The 21,813-nt window shown below is 52.0% G+C and overlaps 1 protein-coding gene across 1 annotated transcript in view; it reads left to right on the forward strand.

Moving 5' to 3' along the window:
* The window catches only part of Prdm16 (PR/SET domain 16), a 218,338-nt gene that overhangs the window by 150,486 nt on the left and 46,039 nt on the right, over window positions 1–21,813 (forward strand). The gene's annotated exons all lie outside the window — the stretch shown is intronic.

A 21,813-nucleotide genomic window follows, 5' to 3' on the forward strand; every position in this document is an offset into this window, starting at 1 on the left:
CTGGGTGTGAAATGCTTGCCTGAGGTTGGTAGAAGGGCAGGAGATGCTCTGCCTGGGATGGCTGCTTCCCGGCTGCCTGCTCCTGGCTCAACTTCATAGCCTGCAGCCAATGAACCTCAGGGCCAAAGGGAAGAGGCCCGATGTTTCTTGTCACACCTTGAAGGTTGACTGAGCTCCAGAATGCCTTTCCTGATAGCCCTTAGGAGATTTTCTGTGTTTGCCCTTGATACCATCTCCAAGTGCCAGTTCAGAATCTAAGTACTGGCCTCCAGCATCTCCTTACACCTATGTCCATGCCTGAGGTCCTAATCCATGGGACTAGGGTGGGTCCCAGTGGGCAGAACCCTCCTGTGGGGAAGCTCTTCTCCAGGGCTCACGCTCCACCCTGAGGTGACAGAACTAGATGACCTCAGCTGGTGACAGTCGGGTTCGAGACCATCCAGGTGAGCACAGAACAGACAAGTTCAGTGTCTGTGAGGCCAGACTCTCTGACCTTACAGTCAACCCTGTGTCCCCCATACTGCCCCAGCTGACTCCCCCTTCCCAGCGGTCCACAGGTACTCAGAGAACAGGAACCATGTGGCCATGGTGGCTAGACAACAGCCCAGCCACCTGCTTTCCAGTCCGTTAGGTCAGCTGGAAGACACCTCTGTGCAGTGACAGGAGAGACAGGCTGCATTTGAATCCCCGGACAGCTGGGAGAGTGCCTCTGGCCTCAGTTTTCCCCACCAGACATGGTGATAGACACATGTCCTCTCAGCACTTAGGACGTGGAGGCAGGAAGAACAGGGGTCATGCTTGGCTACATAGTGAGATAGAGGTCACCCTGGCTTATGTGAGATCCTGACTCAAAAAACAAGAAGCGGAACAGTAACAAGTATTAAGCGGCAATTGCTGCCCCAACATCAGATATGTCCTGGGTCTGGGTGTATGCATATGGTTCCCCGGGAGGCTTTGGGGTCAGTAAACCAAGAAGCGGTGAAGCGGCAGGGGCATTCAGGAAAGGCGAGTCTCAGACATAGAGGGGTTTATTTTCCATTAATTATTTATTTCTCTAAGTGCTAATACTTCATCCTGCCCTTTGCCCAGGAGCAAGGCTGGTTTGCTCGCTGTAGCCCTGAGCAGTGTCCCCCAGGGCACTCTCAGCTCCGGCCCAGTCAGGTGCAGTGTCCCTAACCTGAGACAGGTGCCTTGGGCTAGGAAGAAGTCTGGGACAGAGAGCATCTGAGTTGTCTGGAGTTGTCTTTGCATGGCCCACATTGCACTCCACCCAGGGAGCAGACCGGGCCCCTGTGCCATGTGAGCTGTGTAATCCCACCTGGACTGTGAGCCAGGGTTGTCATTTCAGGCCTGGCGAGTCTCACCTGGCCCTGGTCTGCCAACACCTGTGCTTGCGTTAATGAAACACATTCTTCAAAGACCTGTGACAGCTGGATACATGTGGCGGGGAGCCATCTCCTAATGCCAGCTGACCCATACCCAGCCTACCCTACCCCACAGCTCCAAGTCCTTGCCCTGGCCAAGGGAAATTTAGCACAACCGTGGTGCCCGGAAAGAGCTCCTCCAGGTGGCTGTCATGTACTCCGTCAGCGTCTCCTCTGGACGTCTGTCTTCCCTACCTCCTCTTCCCAGGTCCCAATAAGCAGTTTCCCTGCACAGGACTCTGGCTAGGACCCAGGAGTAAGGCACAAATTGACTTCTAGTATCCTTCCATGATACACCTGCCTCTTCCTGGTGCTCTTGAAGGCGTAGCAGCAATGACTAAGAGGTGCCCTGCCTTCAGAGTGGCTAGTGGTCCCCAACTAGGGTCATCCTGCCCCCTCCTGTTCCCAATCCAGCTTTGGAAACATTTGCAGATGGTTGTGATTGTCACCACTAGGAGCACTGGTGGGTAGAGCCCAGGGAACTTGAGAGACATTCTGCAGTGTCCAGGGCAAGACCCCCTTAGTGGAAAGCAACACAGCCCCAGAGGTCCATGCAGTGAAGGTGGAAGTCAAGATCTTGCTTCATCCAAACATTTGGGGTGTGTGTGTGTGTGTGTGTGTGTGTGTGTGTGTGTGTGTACACATGTGCCACAGTGAGTGTGTGGGAGTCAGAAGACAATTTGTGAGAGTTGGTTCTCTTTCCACCTTGAGGACCTGGGGAACTGAGCAGAGGTCGTCAGGACTGGCAACAGGTGCCTTTGCCTGCGGAGCCACTCACTGGCCCCCCGAGGCTGACATCACAAAATGCAAACATGGGCTAAAACTGGGTAAGCTATCTTAGGGGAGAGGACCTCTGTGCTCTAAAGAAGACATTCATGATTTGAGTGTAAAGAGATTTCGGGGTGGGGGGGACATGTGCCCGTGTGACCATGCTGCCCGCAGTCTGGTCCAACACATACGTGTCCATTGCTTATGCCAAGATGGGACACAGGTCAAGACACAGGTTGGGTTAGGCCTGGGAGGGCAGGATGCCCCTTCCTTGCCTCGTACATTTGAGAATTGCAGTCTAAGCTTGGCTCGCTCTGCCTCTCGCTCACTCATCTACCGCAGGGAACTTTCATTAAGAAAATCCACAAAGTGGCTTTCTCCAGATGCAGGGCCTTCACTCACCCTAGCAGGCTGCTCAAGCGTAGAGCAAGGCCGTGCTGATGCCGAGAGCTATGAAGGGCAGCAGGCCCCAGTGTTTGGTCACCACTGGCGACCGATCTTCTCTGCGGCCCCTGGTTGACAGTTCACTTTGCTCCAGACAGGACGCCCAGCCTGGGAGCTGTCATGGAGATTGGCTTGTCCTCTCCTGCCCCAGACTGAAGCTGGCATCTCTGATCCCTGACCCCTGTTTGAAAGGACTAGGACATCCCTACAGTATGACCACAGAGGGACAAATTCCCAGGACTGCCAATCAGGTGGCTCCCGAGAAACGAACCCCTCCACACCTCAACAGCTGTGCTCACCTAGTGATAGGAGGTCCCATGGGATCCACTTCACTCCATGTCTCCCCATTGCCACTGGGTGATGCTTTAGGGTGTGAGAAGAAGGGGCGCTCCCACTTCACAACACAGAGCAGAAACGAACCCTCCCAGGAGTCACCTGGGAACCCCGTTGCCTTTGAGAAGCCCAGGAGAGAATGGTAATGCCACTGTGCCTGATACTGCCAATGTTACATTCCCCTTTGGATGCTTAGCCTCAAGATGCCATTGCATTGTGTGTGTATGGATGTATGTGTGTGCTTACACATGTGTATGACTATCTGTGTATGAGGGTGTGAGTGTGTATGAATGTGTGTGTATGTATGCGTATAACTGTGTGTGAATGTATGTGTATGTGTGTGTATGTATATGAGTGTATGTATGTATGTGTGTGAGTGTGTGTATGATTATGTGTATGTATGTATGAGTGTGTACAAGTGTGTATATGTGTGCACATGTGTATATGAGTGTGTGTGTGTGTATGACTGTGTGTGTATGTATGAGCATGTACGAGTGTGTATATGTGTGCACATGTGTATATGTATGAATGTGTATGAGTGTGTGTATGATTGTGTGTATGTATGTATGAGTGTGTATAAGTGTGTGTGTGTTCTGTATGCTTTTGAAGTGCAAAGTTGCTTTCAAGCTACAGCGCACTGAGGGCTGTCTTAAAGACCTGTTATCCATCGGTCTGTCCTGGGAATCAGAGTTCAGGGAGCAGCCCTCCCTGACTTCCACATCAGACTCACTGAGGATCCCCTGGGTCTAGGCTGAGGGCCAGCCTTTCAGGAAGAGGCCTGAGCAGCAGGATCCAGGGCCCCAGACAGAAGCAAAGTGGCCGAGGCTTCCTGACAAGAGACTCGTCCGCACCATCTGCTCTGAATCTCTGGCAGTTACCGTGGAGCTCAGATTTCAGCCTCCCCTCCACCTGTCACCCTTGTTTACCCGAACCCGCACTCACAGCTCCATCCTCGGCCTTCCCTTAGAGACCTCCAGAGAATTGTTGGCAATCTTCACTTCTTCACTCGTAGGGGGAAAAAAAACAGTGTTCTCTGTGTGGTTGTAAAGAACCCCGTGACTTGTCCATCAGCAGCAGCCTGAGCTCAGAGGCACAGAGGATGAACGTCAGACACAACACCCTCACTCCAAAGTGGTGTTTATTTAGCAATTGGCATCAGACGAGAGCTTCAAACGTGAGCAACATGTAAGACTCTGAGAAAGCAGATGCCATGTGCTTGTGTCTGGGCTTGGCATAATTTAAGACTGTGTATATCCTCAGACTCTTGGAAGCCTGTCTAGCCTGGGGACCGGGGAGACAGCTGTCAGTAAAATGTGTGCCATGCAGGCGTAAGAACCTGAGTTCCATCTCCAGAACCCATGTAAAAAGCTAGGTGTGGTGCTGTGTACCTGTAATCCAACACTGGCAAGACAGGAGGAGCCTCGCCAGAAAGTCCCAAGTTCTAGGGAGAGACTCCTCTACTATAAAAAGCAGGGATGGAGGGGTGGGTCATTTGTTTGTGGAGGACTCAAGTTCTGATCCTAGTACTCACATCAGATGGTCACAACTGCCTGTAACTCCAATGTCAGGGGACCTGACTCCCTCTTCTGGACTCCATGAGTACCTGAACTCACATCACGTGCACGTGTGTACACACACACATACACACACACACAACCATAATTAAAGACAAAAACAAATTAAGGAAATTAAACCAAAGTAAAGATAGACAACACTGGAGGAGCAGCCACAAAGCACAAATTAATCTCTAGCCACACACAGAGAGACGGAGGGAGGGATAGGAGAGAGAGAGAGAGAGAGAGAGAAGAGGAGAGAGAGAGAGATAGAGAGAGAGAGAGAGAGAGAGAGGGGAGAGGGAATAGAGAGGAGGGGGAGAGAGATGAAGAGAGAGGAGAGAGAGGGAGAGAGAAGAGGAGAGAGAGAGAGAGAGAGAGAGAGAGAGAGAGAGAGAGAGAGAGAGAGAGTGTCCCCTTGGCTGTTTGGCTCCCTGGCCAGCAGCAGGCAGATGTGATTAACTCCATGCGTCCCATTAGCAGGCCACTGTCCTTCCCACTAATTGTCACATGGTCAAAGCTCTAGTAAATGAACCAAACACTTCTTTTATCTGTCATCTTGGACATGACACCTTAATGATGACCATATGTGCAGCATTTGTATGTTACTGAACAGTGACTTCAGGCCAGGGGATTCTAGCCCCGATGCTTCTCCTGCAGGAGAGAAAAGTGGGTCCCTCTGGAAGCTACAGCCCCTTCCAGAGTCATGTTGGCTTCTTGTGCTTGCCAGGCGGCTCAGCTCTAGGTCATGGACAGCACCTCCATCAAGCAAGCCACAGGTTCTTGGCCAGAAGTGGAGACGAAGAACTTTGTGCATGACTTGGGTCCACCATGTTCCCAAGGAATCAAATTCTGTGGATTGTCCTTGAACACCAGACTTGACTCCAGTGCCAGAGAGAGACACCCACTTGCTGCATGGTGGTCAAACAACTGGGCACCTCCATGCTGCCACCTCGCAGCTGGCCTCTGAGCCAGGCACAGTTCCAATGTCTCCCTGGAGTCCTCTGGGGAAATGACCTCTAGGCAGAATGCAGCAAGACTATAGAGTCATGCTAGGCAAAGCTACGGGGCTGGGGTCTGCCATGGCCATGACATGGTGGGGCTGACAATGGGAGCCAGGGGAGCTGTCCTGCCCCAGCTTCTATCAGGACCCCCTCCAGGTCCTGTTTGGAACAGGAGTGGAACCCCCCTGGAAAGTCACAAAAACGGAGCCAGATGTGCCGTGCCGTCTTGCAGCAGGAAGGAGGGGCAGCTGCCGGCTGGGGCTGTACGGCACTTTCATTTCTCCGGCAGAGCCACTTGTGTGTGACTGAGCGAAGACACAGAAGTAACAATGGTGGCAGTGTCTGCAGAACAGAGTTCCATTGAGTGCCATGAAAGCCTTTTTGAAGTGGAGGAACAGTTTGAAGACATGGCATTCCTTGCCCCATGTTTTGACTCAAAGAGGCCAATGGGCAGAGCCTCAGATGCCTCCAGAGAGACCCTGGTCCACGTTTGAAGCCTGCATCTGTTTTTGCTACCCCAGACTCAGGACGCCTTCCCCGGGCTTCCTTCAGTGTATGCATCTCCCTGGCAGTCCACCACGCAGTAGGGTTAGAGAGGGGTCTCGGTGGAAGACCTACAGATGCCTGAATGCAGAATCAGCACCGAACACTCATGATCAGGCGCTTAACCCCCAGCTATAGCTCTGGGGATGCTGTGCTCAGTATGCGGAGGCTAAAAGCAAAGTATGTTTGCCCAGCACAGACACACACACACCACACGCGCACATGCACACACACACACACACATACACACACACCACATACACACACCACACATACCACACACACATACACCACACACACACACCACACACACCACACATACCACACACACACCACACACACACACACACATACACACACATACACACACACACACACCACATCCTCACTTGTAACCCTGAAGCTCTGAAACCCTCTCACATGGATGAGAAACAAGTGGGACCTGAGAGAGGAGGCCTAGAATGGATGGGGATGGGTTGGAGGATGGACATGTGACCGCAGCACAGTGTTGGGCATCTGCTGCTTGGTCCTGAGTTTGGGTAAAATTCAAGAAGGTTCTCAGGTTCTCATCCCCACGCAGGGCAGACCTTCCTCCCGGGAGTGTAAAGTGGCCTTAAGCAGCCCCAGCGTGGCCTTTGAATTTATGTTTGCTCTGGGGATGTGGCCCTTAAGTTCTTCAAACGCCCCCACCTGGCATTTATTAAACTTGATTGAAAACGCTAAAAGATGTAAAGTCATGGCAAGCAGCCTGCGCACCCTGTGCATGCCACACTCCCAAGAAGCTTTTCCTGGGAGGTTACAGAAGATAGGCTTGCACCCAGCAGTGTGAAAGAGCTGGAAACTGTGACATCACATGGGCTAAGGCTCCCTGGAAGGAGGACAGGATAGGGTTGGGATAGACCAGGATAATCAGTAAATAGCAAGGGGACACAGTCACAGAATGGGCTTGGACAGCCATCAAGAGACACATAGAGGGTCACCCCAGGCAACCCACAGACAGACAGACAGACAGACACACACACACACACACACACACACACACACACACAGACACACACACCCCTCCAAGGCTATGATGCAGACCTGTGGGAAAGTCCGAAGCCCATGCAATGCGACCACCAATCTTGGGCAGGCCCAGGACCTCCAACCCCAGGCTGGAAAATGTAAGCCCTACTGTCTCCTGGCTGTCTCGGCCTCTGAAAACTGGTGTTCCTTTGATGGATCTGTGTCCCCTGCGGTTGTCCTCTGACAGCCCCTTCGACACAGCGAAGAAACACATGACGTGGCTGTGCCGCGTGGTGCTTGACTAAACATCCCGTGGGAAGATATTCATCTCTAGGGAACGCCTCCTGCTTTGGAATGGGGCTCTCGGTTGACAGTCCTGGCACGGTCAGGTCTGGAGGGTCTAGGCAGCTGTGACTCTAAAGTTGTCTGCACACCCTGCACAGGCCGTCTCTCAGCATCAAAGCCAGATTTCCTAGGAGTTCCCAAAGGGTCATTCATGGGTGGAACTTCCCTGGGAAGTCACAAAACCAGAGCCAGATGTGTGGTGTCACCCTGCAGCAGGAAGGAGGAACTACCTGGGGCTATAAAGCAATTATTTCCCATGTCAGAAAGTTTGATCCAGCCTTAATGTCATGAATATGAAATTTAGGGGTTCCTTTCAGACTTCCACAAGGCCGCCTTCCAAACAGGACACTAGGAGACCACCAAGCAGATGCACTATGCAGGACTGGCCACAAAGCCACCTGTCTTCTTGATGGTCTCTTTCCACAGTGACGATATTCACCATGAGGAAAAGCCCAGGTACAGAGGCCTTGGGACCAAGCCCTAAGAGGGAGAGGGCAAAAGAAGAGAGAAGGGAGGAGAAGAAGGAAATAAACCCAGTACAAAACAGCAGAGTTCCCAGCAGCTCCTGCCTCTAGGAGAACAGTGACAGATGCATTTACCTCTGGAGGCAAAGGTCCAAAGGGCTTGGACCAGCTCCTGCCATGACGTCAACCTGGGGCAGAGGGGGCTCTATGCATAGGAACCAAATCTCGCAACGTCTCTGTAGATTGGCAATGATCCCCATCCGCTGTGCTCTCTCTCCTCGTGTGAGCTTGGAATGTGAGGTGTAGACAGAGTGCCAATCAATCCGCTAGGTGAGTCTAGGTCTGCTAAGTTCTGGATAGGTTTCTGGGAGATCATGAAGCCGGATCACCAGATCCCTGCCACTCGCTGTCGTGTGGAGGACTCTGTGGCCATGCTTTCCCCCCTGGGAAAGGTCTGGGCTGTAGATTTGTGTTCAGGTAGTTTAATGATTTAATAAAGAAGTCCTGGTTTTGCTGCAAAGTGGGCCTCACATCAACCTGTACATCAGCCTCACTTGGACTCCAGAAAATGTAAGCCCAGAAGTTCCAGGGTTTAGCTGAAGCCTTTCTACATTCATAGACATAGGGACCTACCATGGACCTACCCTGGTGCAGAGTGCTCTCTGGACAAATGGGGTGCTGACTTCTCCATTTCATCGATCCCTGACTGGTCCTGCCTAGGCTTTCCACCCCACTCCCACATCCTATCCCTTCCTACTCACCCCTCTAGGCAACATGGCCGTTCACTACCTGACAGCTACTTCCTCCTTTTTGGCTACTGTTGGGGAAAGGTAGGATGTTTATAAACTAGAGACAAAACGCAATTTTACTTATCATAGCTTCCAGGATGACCAGAAACCTGAAACATGGGAACCTTTGTTCCTAGTCCCCAGGTTAGACATGGCCATTGCTCGATGAAGAAGTTGTGTGGATGGAGCCTGGCTGTATACGAGCCTGTGACACCTCAGCCTGGGGAAGGCTTGCTCAGTGCCGGGCAGCCGTAATTTCCCTCTGGGAAATCTACAGTGAAGAAGAGTGCCAGGAATCCCCAAGTGAGGAAAGAAGTACCAGTTCTGTCTGAGCTAGGAAGCCACAGTGCTAATGGGCAAAGGCCAAAGCTGTGGACAGAGCTGTGGGCTCAGTGTGCGTCCATTTTGGAAAATGAGCTGATCTGTGTCTCCAAGGGCTGGGCAGTGACTGGGACCTCGGGGGTACTGGTCTGTGGGCTTCACGCCTGTCTTTCTTCTGAACATTCAGATGTGGAGCCCAGGATCATCCACTGACTTCCAGTGGGGGGCATGAAGGGTCAGGTTCAAATGCTTTTCTTCCTCTGGGTTAGGAGCTGTCAGGGAAAGGAAGTGGGGTGCATCAGTACATACAGGAGGGGAGGCGGGGTGTGTCAGTACATACAAGAGGGGAGACGGGGTGCTTCGGTACATACAGGAGGGGAGATGGGGTGCCCAGTAGTATAGGAGGGGAGACAGGGTGCCCAGTACATACAGGAGGGGAGATGGTAGAGAGTAGGACTTCTTGGCTGATATGGGGTCCACCCCTCATTCTCTCTCCTCTTGCCTGAAGCAGCTGCCTATACCCAAAGTCATTACAATTGCTGTTGGACACAAAGCCACACCACTTCTGAGTTGTGGGTAATGAGGGTATACCCCAAGTCAGACAAGGAGGAGAGACACTGAAGTGATCTGTGCCGGGAAGCTGGCAGCCCCACACATGTGACCTGATGTCAGCCACAGGCCAGAAGTCTGGGGCACTCGACTGCCACCATACACACAAGTCATAAATAGACCCAAGTGGCCCCGACCACAACCTTGTTTTCGTCCTGTGGCAGTCAAAGGTGATTAATGGGAATTATCTTTAGTGCTAATCAGAGCCGTTTGGAGGAGGCCAGAGTGGAAGGAAACACTCTCGTGACGCTGCTACGACCCCTTTGAAGAGTTTCGGTTGTGTGTGTGCATGTGCGTTCTCAGGTAGTGTGTGTGCATGCTCGGGTATATGCATGCACACATGCACTCATGCACATTCTGTGGAGGCTGGCTAGTGGGAAATGGCCGTGTGTGTGTGTGTGTATGTGTGTTTGTGTGTGTGTGTGTGTGTGTGTGCATGCATGCTTAGATATATGTATGCACACATGCATCCACGCAGAGCCCATGGGACTGGCCAGTAGGAGAGGGACTGAGCCGATGGGATGGAGGCGAGGAAGAAACACAGCTGTCTTGTGCAAGGAGTCCAGTTGTTACCCTGGCCCAGTGCTCCTGTAGCCAGGGCATGCTTACTTCACACGACTCAGTGTGGCTGGAGTGAATTCCCTCCTCGGACAACTGTTCATGGCGGCTGCACTGAGATCGCATGGGCTGGGCCAGAATTAGAGCAGAGGCCAGGCTGGTGCCTTGGCAAGAGGGTGGCATCCTCTGTGTGTTCCATTTCCTCTTCCTTCTAATCACAAGGCCTTCACTACTGCCCATGGCCCAGTCACGCCAGGAATGCCCTTTCCTCCTGGGCCCCAAGGAAGGTAGTCAGGGCTATTCAGCGGCCTTCCCAGGCTAGTATGGCTTCCAGATACAAAGTGTCCCTTTATTGGGTATATCAATTCAAAAAGGGGCTAGTAGTAAGCCGAGAATATTTGGATAAACTTGACAGCCCCAGAGACTGAAAAAGCCCTTTTGTTCCCCCACAAGAAGGGCAGCCCTGCCACCCTGGGCTCCCTGGAGCGGCTCCAGAGAAAACTGAGGTTGGAGCAGAAAAATGATTATGGTGCCTCATGAAAGATCCATACTCTACACTCAGTGTTTATTATTATTCATTTTTTTTCTTTAGAATGTGTGGCTAACATCCTATTGCATAATGCCAGGCTGTAAGCGTGCCTGCAAACACCACAGCTCAGCCTGCCAGCGTCTACCAGCACGTGAAGTAAAGTCTGTGGCATTTGGGGCAGGGATGGGGCGGCACATGGGTTTTATTTTGCTCGGTTTTGTTTTCGAGATGTTGACGACCAGTTCCAGAAGGTGCAAGCATCTTCTAGGGTTTGTACTCTGGCCAAAAGAGAGGCTCCTCTCCATGTGAGCCACAGGAAGCTGAGTTTGCAATTGCATGTGGGCATGGTGTTAGAGGAGTCTCTCACCCTGCAGAAATGAAAACTGAATGCAAGAGCTTGGCTGTTGGTGAGAAGGGAGCCCGTGGAAGCTGCCTTTCTGGGGAGGGCTTGTTAAGATGGGGAGCAGTCTCAGCTACCAGATTCTGGACCCGGGTGGCCGCTGCTGGATCCAGACCCCAGAAGACCCAAATCTAACACAGACTAGTAACCCTGCCCCTCCTGCAGCAGTTCCAGCTAAGCAGAGGTCAGTCCTCACACAGGTAGATTCCCTGGAGAGAACACCTATGGTTCCTTCTGGAAATCTCCTGACCCTGGAAAGCAGGGACAGACACTCGAAACCACATCTGCTTCTCCAGGTCTCTGGGATTGTTTCCTTCTCTGTGGGCACAGAAGCAGGTCTACTAGAACAAGGGCCTCTGGAGCTCTTTGGAGGAGAAAAGCCAGCGATCCTGCTTCTGCCAGTGCCATCTGCAGCAGGAAAAGTAAAAGACAAGGAAGGATCCTGGAGAAAATGTGACCTGCATCCTACACAGTCACCCTATTTAAATTCTGGATCAGAGGCCATGGGGTTAGTGTTCACAGTCACTGTGGCATGTCAATGACATGGTAAGATGGAGTAAAATGCTTAGGAGGGTAGGGGAATGGCTCAGTTTGTAAAATGCTTGATGTACAAGCATGAGAAACAAAGTTTGATCCCCCGCACCCCTGTAGAAAGCTGCACACTGCAGTATACATCTGTAATCTCAGCACTAGAGGAGTCACACACATGTGCATACATCTGCGTGCACACAGTGTACCTACCCACATAAACACGTGTGTACTACTTGGCTCTCTCTCTCTCTCTCTTTCTCTCTCTCTCTCTCACACACACACACACACATACACACACACACACACACACACACATACAAATACTTCTTCTATTCCACATCCATACTTGAACAGAGTAGAGGCCCCCAAAAGACCCAGGCAGATGGTGGAGGGCACCCTTCATTCCTTTGACATTTGCTCATCAGAGAAACGGGAACACAGAAGTGGGGAGAGTTACTCTGCCGAATGGCTTCTGTCTGCTGTGCAAGGCTGACTTGACCATACCTTTGTCTATGAGTCACTTGAAACATGCCCATCCTGAGACAGATAGTCTCAAGCCAAGCTCACATCCGAGGGTGAGCTGAACTTGCCATCCAAAGCCCGTCCCCAGTAAGCTGTGTGGAAGCTGATCTGAAATAAGCATACCTTGCATCTTAGTCCCTTCACCTCTGGTGCCAAGAGGGCTGGGTGTAAGGAGAAAGGACGGTCCAGTTGGACTGTAGTCAGTGCACCCTAAGGTTCATCTCTTTCTTAACCAAGTGGTCAACCGCTAAAGTCCAGGCACACTAAGAAAAACAGATCATGGGAAGCATAGTCATCACGAAACAACATTTGGAGGAAAAGCTCCTCACGCCACACGGTCAAAATAAGGACTGAGCCTCGCCAGTATCCTTTCATCTGCACATACCTGGACCCGCTCAGGGAAGGAACTGGCATTGACCCTTTGCGGTACCTCCAAAGACAACATTGTCGGCACCAAGGGTCCTTTGCCAATGACCATTTTTGTGTGTCAAAGAGTACCAAGAACTGTTCTTTGTGGAGATTGGCAAGGTCTTTGCTTAGACTTGGCCTGTTGAGATTTGAGCTATTTCCAAGAGTTGACCTCAAAGCATTGGGCTAATACAGAAGGTGGTGAGTCACTGTACTCCTCTGTACCCGTGTGTGCCAGTGAGAGGGACGAGTGCCCAGAGGCTGTGTCTGCTGTGGGAGAGGCACCAGATGGAACCTAGCAGGCTTCTCTAAGCACCTACCATGGGCCATGTAGCCTCTGTGCTGGGGGATATAGGTCACCATTATGTTGAGCCCCAGGAAACAGACTGAGGGTGATGATTCAGTAACATTGACCTGGGAAAGATTATAACTCTGGTTCAGAGAGGACTGACCAAGAGGGTTGACAGGCAGGTCCTCTGGCACAACCCAGAGAGAGCAATGAGAAAGAAAATAACCCAGACTTAATAGGGGAGGTGAAGAAAGAAGGTCTGGTGGGCAAAGGAAGGCCAATGAGAACGCATCCTCCATTGTCTTGAAATGCCTTTGCCCCCTCATTTGTCCCCAAACCTTCTTGGAGCAACTGCCGTCTACGTGGCTCTCGGAGTCACCAGGTGACATCATCAAGTCACTCACCATTTGCGGGAGAAGGAAGATGGAAAGTGACCATCGTTGTCCAGCCCATCTGTGCTGCTGAGGACCCTTGATGTGAAGCCCCCAATTAGCATCCCAGGAGGGGTATCCTATGTTCTGGCACCCCATATCTCTGGAAAGATGTTCTCTTCTGGATCACTGTGGGAGTCCGGGGAAACCAGAGAGTTCTGGATATGTTATGTATCTGTACAGCCATCCATCCTTCTACCAACTCAACATCTACCGGTCCACCCACGCAGGATCTACCTCGACACCCATTCAACAACCATTAACCCATCCACCCATTCAATTCCCATCTATCTACCCATGTAACCTCCATCTGTTCATCCATCCATTCAACATCCATGCATCCATCCACCCATTCAACAGCCATCTCCCATCCCCGTGTGTGTGTGTGTGTGTGTGTGTGTGTGTGTGTGTGTGCATCTGCATTCAACGACAGTTCAAAACCCATCCATTCATCTGATATTTATCTGCTCATCATCCGCCATTCAATGTAGACTTATATACCCACTTGTACATACATTCAGCCTCAACCTGTCCCACTCATTCGTCCAAGTTCCATCCATTCATACACCCATCCATCTATCTACTCATGAAGACATCCAATGGGCCTCAACTAAACACTGTTCCAGGACAGATCCCAGAGAAGCTTCAGTTACCCTCGGCAACGCTGGGGTTGTGAGACTGTAAGGAAAAGCAGAGGAAGTGTTAGCGAGAATGAGTAAGACGTCCTGACGCAGTAGGAACGTGGTTGACAAGTAGCCAGTACTCACTACTCTGGACCTTCCTGTTTGCACGACCTGTAACACATTCCCAGGTTACTTTGTGCCTTCTGACACAGTGCCAACTGTGGCCGTCCCTTGGGAAGACATGAGCTTTCAATGGCTAGATGGTCAGGTTACCGTTGGTTATAGCATCACACAGCCTGTAGGGAGGTGACCCTCTCACTGGGGGTGAAATAAGAAAGGCCAGGGCGCCTGGGCTTTGCACATCACTGCCCTCTCTAAGGAGCAAAGGAGCTGGAGACTGCCGCTCAGCGCCAAGCTGCACCAAGTTTCTCCTGAAGTTGACCCTCCCCCATGTGCTGCTTGCGATGACTGCTGTGACCGTGGTGGGCATGGCAGAGAGGGGGCGTTTACAGCCCAATCCTGAAGTTGTATGCCTAGGATTCAGAAGCCCCCCCCCCCCCCCGGACACCAAGCAGGGATCTATTCCAGCCAGCTGGGCAGGGAGGCCCAGGACTGTTGGTGGGCTCCTCAGTCTTGCGTTCAACTCTCATGTATGAGGGCTTTTGTTAAACAACCATGGCCCTGCTCCCACAGGCCTGAGATCTCATGTGGCCCCAACCACATGTCAGTGGCTAGCCCACCACGGGGAACTCCTCCTGCATCCGCTGTGGGGGTTGCTGCGTTCACAAGCGCTGCAGTTTGTCACCCTCTAAAAGCCAAAGAAAGGTTATGTGTGTGACACCTCCCAGGCCCTGCCTGCCCTCAGAAGAGCCACTTCCTGTGACAGCCTAGCACTTACAACCCTGAGCAGGGGTGTGGCCACAAACATTTGGTTTGGGGTTGTGGGATCTTAATATATTTTATGATTTAACAACAACAAAATAAAAAAAAAGCAAAAGGACTTTGCTTTGGAAGGTCAGGGCCAGGTCTGTGCCAGCATGCGAGCTCCAGGCTTGGGGCTCTGCCTGGCCTGTACTTGACTCAGAGGAAACTTGGATCTAAAAATTGCTGAAGTGATTTGCATCTGAACGACACCAGCACCATTCTGGACAGACCAGACTAGCAACAGCAGCCTGTGTCCCTCCTCCCAGCAACAGCCTGAGTCGGGACGCTGGGCCCAACCATCCCAAGGACTGTCCTAGGCGATGTAGGGGATGCTCCAAATTTGGGAAGACCCTGGAACACTTAGGAACACTCTGCAAGTCAGCTGGGGACTTGGGAGATTTTCTCAGAGGCCTTTGTAAAGCACATGGTCCCAGACATAGCGTAGCCGTGCTTGTGATCTGGGGTCAGCCAACAGGAGCAGAACTAGAGGTGGGGGCTCCTACGATGTAAGGAGCAGAGTGTGAGCAGAGCGGGCTGAGCTCAGCATGTTTGGAAAGACCCCTCTGAGCTGGCGCTCATTGGGAACACCCATGGGGGCAGCGGAACATTTATACCCATGACGCTTTAGAGTATTTGTACCGCTGGAGTTCAGAAGCTGTGCTCACTTGTTGGTGAGATCCAAGGAGTCCTTACAAGGCTCACATCTGGGCAGGCCGACACTGTGACTCAGCCATCTTTGAACAGCAGGATTCGTGGCCACTTTCCTTATAGGTTCAGACTCGCCGCCTCCCCCAGATCCTTGTCCTCTCCGCTCCAGTTGAAATACCAGCAGAGTGCTTGCTGCTGGAATCAGGTTGTGACATCAGATGTTTGACTCTGAACAGCTGCTTACAGACTGGGCTTCGGCAAGGGGGTTGAGTTTGCCAATGCATCCTCTTTGAATGTATCTTACGTGACAGTCAGATGGGGCGACTCTGCTGCTACCTAGACAGTCAGCCTTGGCTTTGGGAAGTTGGAGCAGGGTAGAGAAGGCCCTCGTGACGAGTGCCACCAGGTCGGCTTCTTGGGAGAAGTGGAGGCAGCAACACTATAAAGAAACTATTATCCCCACTCCAGAACTCCTGAGAGACATTCCCAATGCTCATCACCCACCACACCATCCACAGAGAAGGCACACAGGTCATGTGTATTCTGAAGACTGGGGAGGGGCTCTGCTTGGAGCATCTGTGATGGTGGACACTTGTCTCAAGAACAAATACACAGGTCCTCCAAGAGTCAGCAAGATCCACCCCATCAGTGTTCAGAAATATGTGGGCATAACAAGATTGTTGGCTGGTACCTAGTCCATTCTTGTACCTACCCAGGCTGCCTGAGCTCGCTCTCTGTGTGGGTAGCCTTGGGCTGGAGAGAAGAGAGGCTCTCCAGTTTCCTAAGCAGACATGGAGGCAGGACCCCAGACAAGAGAGTGATGACCACTCAATGCTAGCTCTCCAGAGGGAGAGATGGCCAGCCAAACCTTCTTGTATTCCCCTGAGGGCAGAACGCTCACTTCTGAGGGTTCTTGCCCACCAACAGGCTTGTGGCGTTGTCTGACCTGCCAGCCCCCAGATTTCAATGGCCCCCCTTCCCACCAGCTGTTGCCAGTCCAGAAGATGTGTCTGTGCCGGCCCCATCTGCGGCTCATACTCCACTTTACGGAAGACACAGAATGCTAGCATGAATCACCAAGTTGACCTTTTATTTCTTGTGGCTCAGGGTTGCAGCCCATGACCAATGAGACAAAGCCACAGATGCCAAGATGGTTGAGCCATGTGACCCACCTCAAACACCCCACTTGGGTCACTCTGTGCCCTGTGGGGATGGTGCGAGGGATATCCCCATTTGAAGAACATCCTTGGTGGGTTTGCAGTAAGATCACAGGAAAGGGTGGTGACCCAGCTCCTGCAGCAGGCATCAAGAAAGAGCCCTCGCAGCTCCAGGCTTCCAAGGCTCCTCTTCTCCTCTGTTGTCTTCCTGAGATTCAGAAGTATGAGTCCCCTAGAGGCTTTGAGTCCCTCAGGCAAAGCGCAGTCACCACCTAAGCCCTTCTCCACTTCACCACCATGCCCTCTTCCTTCAGGCAAAGTTCACAGATGCTGGCACAGGAGGGTCATTCCCCTGCCAGGTAAAACCTGGGTCAAAAAGAGCAAAGAAGGTGAGAGAAGAGGTTAAGTTAGTATAGCATAGAAGGGCTGGAAGGCACAGAGATACAGGGGAAGACAGTATAAAGAAGAGGCGAGCATGGGCTACATGCACAAGACATGTACCCTGGGGCTCTGTTTCACAAGATGGCTGAGGACATGGGGGAGATCAGCTGTGTGTCTGGGATGTTTGCACACAGTTTGAAGTCTCAGAGTCTGAGAATTGGGTGTGAGATTGCCGGGAACCTCAGAGTGTTCACAAGGCATTTGGATGTCTGAGTAACTTCTGGTATGCGGCTTTCTTCAGATCTTCAAAGGCCTGCGTGGGGCCCAAATGCTGGAAAATATGGGATTTGGTGACTTTTTACGATATGCATTTCTTGGTGTGGCTTTAAACCGAGAGCATCTGCCTGTGACTGACACGGGAGCCAAGTTCTCCAGGTGTGGAACGGGACGTCACCAGCACCTGTTAGTAGAGTCCCTGGTCAGGCAACAGCTCTCTTTTGGCAGCCCCCAAACCCTGAGCCATGCTCTGGGGTCTGTCCAGGACCCTGTAACTCTATCCTATACTACTACCCACAGCTGTCCAGTGGAGGCCAAGGCCAGAGGGACATAGAAAGTCCCAGACAACTTCCAGGAGTGAGTCCCAGAAAACTCCCTCTCCCTCCTATTCCTCAATTCCCTCCCTCTCAGCTGGAACAGATGGGCCCCTGACCTCCTGATCTCCTCAGCGAGGCTCCTGTCTGCTGGCAGCAGCAGACCCCATCCTGCTGCCGTGTTTCTGCTTAGCACTTGGTCATGTCACCACCAAGCCCATAATGAGCGTCAGGACAGGATTTATGAGCTCATTCAGGCTCCATGTCCGCCACATGGAGGTGTCTCCAGAAGGCCTGCCCTCCTCTTTCTGTCACAAGAATGGACTTTCTGTTTGGGCTCCTTGTGAATGTCGTAAATCATAACCATTGTATGTACGTGCTCACATGTGTGCCTCTACGTATCTGTGTGTGCATATGTGTTCATGTTAACGTGTGCATATGTGTTCATGTTAACGTGTGTGCCCAGGTGTGCATGCAGGTGTGGAGGAGGATTAGAGGACACATGAAATAGCCCTATAGACACCCACTATACTGTGAGCTTCAGGGGAGCACGCTGCAGCCTTAGGGCACAGGCCAACAAGGTGACTCCTAGGCCTCACTCCTTCCTGCAGGCTGGGAATCCATTAGGTGAGCTGACGACAGATGCCTCTGCACTCACGCCTTTGTGCACACCCCATACGGAGCCAGCCCCTGGCCATGCCCATTAAATGTGAAAGAGCTGGCCCAGCAGAGAGCCACAGATTAAAAGTGCAGGAAACCTCAAATGATGTGCAAAGAAAATTGTCAAGGGTAAGAGGATTTTTTTTTCCATCTCTTCGTTTCTTAACTCAGCATTTCTGATGGGAGTGATTGATGAGCTGGGGAAGCTGGCAGGAACACGGGGGCTGAGAGGCCAAGTGGGGGCAAATGGACAGAAGGGCCACTTCCACCGGTAATTATGGGAGTCCACAGGCTCAACCCCAACAACTCCAGAGCCAGGCTTTCAAGTGGGTGGGGCTCAAACTCCAAATCTGGGCAGAGGTTCGGCTCCATAGCCACAGAAAAACCAGCCAAGAGAACCCCATCACGCTCAAATATGACTCTTCATGTTTCATGTATGAACAGAACCTGAAGCGTGCGCCCTCATCCTCTTGTCCCCTGTGAGCTCTCAGACATCCTTGGAACTCTCAAAGGCACACAGCTCCTGCCAGAGCGTAGGTGCAAGCAGAGGCCAGACTCCAGATGGGAAAGACTGAGCCAATACTGTTGCCTCTGGCCTCGGGTCCTTGGCACTTGCTTCTCCCACTGCAGTCAGGGGCATGTGCTCAGCTGCCTGTGGCTGTGGACTTGATACTCTTAACACCCAGGCCTTCCTCTCAGCATCCCACGAACCCTCAGAGCCAAGCAATTGCTGGTCAGAGTCCCAGTGGGCCACTTGAGGTCCCCTCAGCTAGGAAGTGGCACTAAGGCTTCATCTCCATGACTATGTCAAAGCCCAGCTTCGGAGGCAGCAATGGCAAGGACCTGTGAGGATCCAAGCCTGGGTGGTGGATTCCAGATTTTAGAGAATCCCACCTAATTCTGCTGCCTAAGACAGTAGCTCCTCCCTCCCTGGGAAGGGTTTAGTATTCATAGGCACCCCTCAGAGATGGAGAATCTGGTCTGACCCATGGTGATCACACTGGGAAAGGGAACTTTCTCAAGTCTTTAGGGACCACCAGGAAAGCAGTCATCCAGAAGGTCAGGAGCTAATGAAGGACAGAAGCCTGGACAGACTAGGACCAACAAGAGCTACCTAGGTCACTTTCTCATAGGAATGAATTTGTCTTTTTCAAAAATATGCCAGCTGACCCATGACTATGACCCCTGAGTGTACACACACATGCACATACACACACATGTGTATGCACACTAAAGATTCTTGTGTATACACACATGTACTTACATATATATATATATATATATATATACATGTTTTCACACACGGGGTACATAGCTGTGTGTGTATAGCCATAAGCATGTGCACACATGGACACACCTTGCATGCATGCACACATACACACACAGGCACATGTATGCACACTAAAGATTCTTGTGTATACACACATGCATATACATATATATATGTGTGTGTGTGTGTGTGTGTGTGTGTGCACATGTTTTCACACATCGGTGCATAGCTGTGTATGTGTAGCCATAAACATGTGCACACATGTACACACCTTGTGTGCACACATATTTATCCACATGACTAGCTGGACCTCAGTGAGCTGCCAAGTACTTTAACAGAATAATGAACACGGCCTCATCCACAGCCAGCCTGGAGTGGTTACAGGCTAATAAGCAAAGATTGTTCTTGGAGAAGAAGGCCTCAATTCTGAGAAATCAACAACCAAACCCCAGCAAGTCCTGGGGACAGAGCCCTGTATGAAGACATGTTCATTCACAGCACTGTTAACTAGCTCCCACAGGCCCTGCACCATAAGGGGAAAAAACAGAGAGACAGAAAAATGAGCAAAATACACACAGAGGGAGGAACCGGGAGCCAGAAATGGGACCTGGGATTCAGCACCATCTGCTTAGAGGTCTGTGTGGCAGGGATTCACAGGAAGTCCCTGACCCCTCAGGCAGGGAGGAAGGGGTCTCCTCATCTCTCAGCAGCTAGCCTTTCTCAATTCCTATGTCTCAGGAGCGGGGTGAGCCTCCTTGTCAGATAGAGGCCCTGTCACCTGTGGGCTGACCTCCTCAGTAGTTCCCTGCAGAATTATCAGTTGGGAGAAGGGTCTGAGGTGCTCCCTCTGTGGGCTTGGTGACCTGAGCCCACCATATCTTAGAGAATGGGAGACCTGACCACCCCCTTGAAGCCACGTTAGCCCTCATGGTCTCAAGATGGCCACAATGCAGTCTGCCCCCATCCTCTCCAGGCTGTGTGTGGGGGGGGGGGGGTCACCCAGTAGTGTTTGGGTTGGGCTGGCCCTGAACTGGAACATGGCAGGCAGTGACCTCCAAGGGTTTGTAAGGAGCAGGGAAGGCTTCATCTAACCCCTGAGTAACAGGGCCTTCAGTGAACTCCCAGTATCCCTGATAGGGTTCAGACACCTGGGGAGATCTCCCTGGGCACCCCTTTCCTGAGCCCCAGAGAAGAGGAGAGAGCAAACCTCTATCCTAATGTCTCTAGAGTTGAGGGTCCTGCCTCTCAGGAAGCATTCTGACCCCCTTACCTGCTTCCTAAACTAAGAGAGGAGTGCAGTCGGGCTCCCAGCTTTGCCAACAGTATGTGGGTCTAGTGTTGCAGATTTGAGAGAAAGTCGAGATCCCAGGCTTGGGGGTGGCCCAGGCTCTGTGCAAGGGTACACTCCGCTCACCCCAGCCTTGGCACTCTGGGCGTTCCTCATCCCCACCTTCCCAGGCACAGAACATAGTTGCTTTGTGGCCTCATCCACAGCCAGCCTGGAGTGCTGAGGCTTCTTAGCTGATTCTGGGCTGAGGAAACGTGGGGGCAAGTGGTTGAAGGGCTTGGCCACTTACCTCAAGTCTCTGCCTGATGAAGTCAGTGCTTAGCCCCATTTCTGCCCCGGATGCCTCTTGCTTCTGGAGAATCCACTGGACACCCAAGGGAGCGCATGGGGCCGTGGGATCAGGCATTGCTGCGTGTTACTGTACAGGGTTGCAGTCTGCCCCTGGAATCTGCAGGGCTTCCTCCATACTCTCCCTCCCTACTGGGTCCCTTCAGGCTGCCACCCTTTGTCGGGAATCCAGAGGTCACTGGCAGGTGTCAGCTGGGAGACAAAGCCGTCTGCCACGTGCTCAGGGTCTGACTTGTGTCAGAATCCTTGGGGACAAGGGAGTGGGTGTGCAGAAGCAGGACGTGTGCTTTCATTATTGTGCTCAGAATCCCAATATCGGCCATAGGTGTACAAGGATCTTGAAAACGGAATGCCTAGTGGTGAAAATCTACCTGAAAGAACCCCTCCTGCTGCACCTTCACCCCTTCCCAGCTGGAAACGCCTGCCCCAGGATACTCCTGCCCACCAACCTCCCTTTTAACCATCCTGCCTTTCGTGTGCCCAGTTAGCCACCCCAGTTGCTTCAAAGGCTTTGAATTAGGGCTCGCCGTAGGCTCTGAACAGAGCAGGTATGAGCGGAACTCTATGGTGTCTGCAGCTGCCAGCCTGTGGTCCAGGTCTTCTTGCAAGAAACCCTTCAGGGTGGGGGCGAGGTGGGGGTGGGGGTGGGGGGAAC

The sequence above is a fragment of the Arvicola amphibius genome, chromosome 6, assembly GCF_903992535.2.
Source record: "Arvicola amphibius chromosome 6, mArvAmp1.2, whole genome shotgun sequence".
Classification (NCBI taxonomy): domain Eukaryota; kingdom Metazoa; phylum Chordata; class Mammalia; order Rodentia; family Cricetidae; genus Arvicola; species Arvicola amphibius.